Source organism: Macaca thibetana, chromosome 4, assembly GCF_024542745.1.
Source record: "Macaca thibetana thibetana isolate TM-01 chromosome 4, ASM2454274v1, whole genome shotgun sequence".
Classification (NCBI taxonomy): Eukaryota; Metazoa; Chordata; class Mammalia; order Primates; family Cercopithecidae; genus Macaca; species Macaca thibetana.
This window is the reverse complement of record NC_065581.1, coordinates 143,619,954-143,621,676: the sequence shown is the minus strand read 5'-3', so window position 1 is coordinate 143,621,676 and position 1,723 is coordinate 143,619,954. Positions and strand designations below refer to the sequence as shown.

Below are 1,723 nucleotides of genomic sequence, written 5' to 3'. Positions count from 1 at the left end.
TCTTCCTTTTTAATTGAGACAGGGTCTTGCCTTGTTGCCCAGACTAGAATGCAGCGGGGTTATCCTAGCTCACTGCTTCCTCCAATTCCTGGGCTCAAGGAATCCTCCTGCCTCAGCATCTCGAGTAGCTGAGACCACAGGCATATGTTACCACATCTAGCTAATATTTTTATTTTTTGTAGAGACAATATCTCGCCAACTTACTCAGACTGGTCTTGAGCTCCTGGCCTCAAGGGATCCTCCACCCTCATCCTCCCAAACCTATTTCATCATAATAGTAGATAAACCTAATATTCATTCATATTTTTGAACTTATACTGTGTTCTGATTTTCTGATTAATTCCCCTGGTTTCTTCCCTTTCACTCTCAGATATACAGTTTTGGTTGATGCTATTTGAAATTTGTTTTGATAAAAAGAAAAAGTTGATTTTTATAATCATGTATCCCCTTTTGCTTATGACAAATTCTCTTTCATGTAAACACTGATGTCTTCAAAGTTATATTTCAAACACTGAATCTCACTCCATCATGTATTCATATCATTTATTATTGATTGGTTCTTTTGGGAATTTTTTTAACCCAGGTCTCTGAAAATAAACTAGTTTCCCCTTTTTTACATGTACATTATCTTCAATTAATAGAAAAGTCAAATCAGTTTAAGAAAAAAGTTGCTCTTTTTACGACTGGAACCATGGATGGTGTAGAAGAGAAGAAGAAGAAGTTTCCTCCTGTGCCAGAAACCCTTAAGAAAAAGTGGAGGAATTTCGCAGAGCTGAAGATCAAGCGCCTGAGAAAGAAGTTTGCCCAAAAGATGCTTCGAAAGGCAAGGAGGAAGCTTATCTATGAAAAAGCAAAGCACTATCACAAGGAATATAGGCAGATGTACAGAACTGAAATTCGAATGGCGAGGATGGCAAGAAAAGCTGGCAACTTCTATGTACCCGCTGAACCCAAATTGGCGTTTGTCATCAGAATCAGAGGTATCAATGGCATGAGCCCAAAGGTCCTAAAGGTATTGCAGCTTCTTCGCCTTCGTCAGATCTTCAATGGAACCTCTGTGAAGCTCAACAAGGCTTCGATTAACATGCTGAGGATTGTAGAGCCATATATTGCATGGGGGTACCCCAATCTGAAGTCAGTAAATGAGCTAATCTACAAGCCTGGTTATGGCAAAATCAATAAGAAGCGAATTGCTTTGACAGATAATGCTTTGATTGCTCGATCTCTTGGTAAATATGGCATCATCTGCATGGAGGATCTGATTCATGAGATCTATACTGTTGGAAATGCTTCAAAGAGGCAAATAACTTCCTGTGGCCCTTCAAATTATCTTCTCCATGAGGTGGAATGAAGAAAAAGACCACCCATTTTGTAGAAGGTGGAGATGCTGGCAACAGGGAAGACCAGATCAACAGGCTTATTAGAAGAATGAGCTAAGGTGTCTACCTTGATTATTTTTCTAAGCTGGTCAGTTAATAAACAGTACCTACTCTCAAATTGAAAAAAATTAAAAAAAGAAAGAAAAAAGTCAACATAATAGCTTCACAGATTTAGGAAATTGCTATAGCTAATTTAATCTGTTGTTTGGATGACTAAATTCTCATGACAGCCAAATCAGCCATGCATTTACAAATCATAGAAATTAGAGCTGGCATAGATAATGCCCACCGTCTAGTCAATACACTCATCCTGCAGTTAAGAAAACTGAAGCGAAGAAGGTAAA

At 38.4% G+C, this 1,723-nt stretch overlaps 1 pseudogene across 1 annotated transcript; it reads left to right on the top strand.

Annotated features, from left to right (window-relative positions):
• The first annotated feature begins 677 nt into the window (after nucleotides 1–677).
• Nucleotides 678–1,437, top strand: LOC126952093 (60S ribosomal protein L7-like; annotated as a pseudogene). The gene has a single exon (XR_007724787.1). The product of XR_007724787.1 is annotated as a 60S ribosomal protein L7-like (transcript).
• The last annotated feature ends 286 nt before the right edge of the window (nucleotides 1,438–1,723 follow it).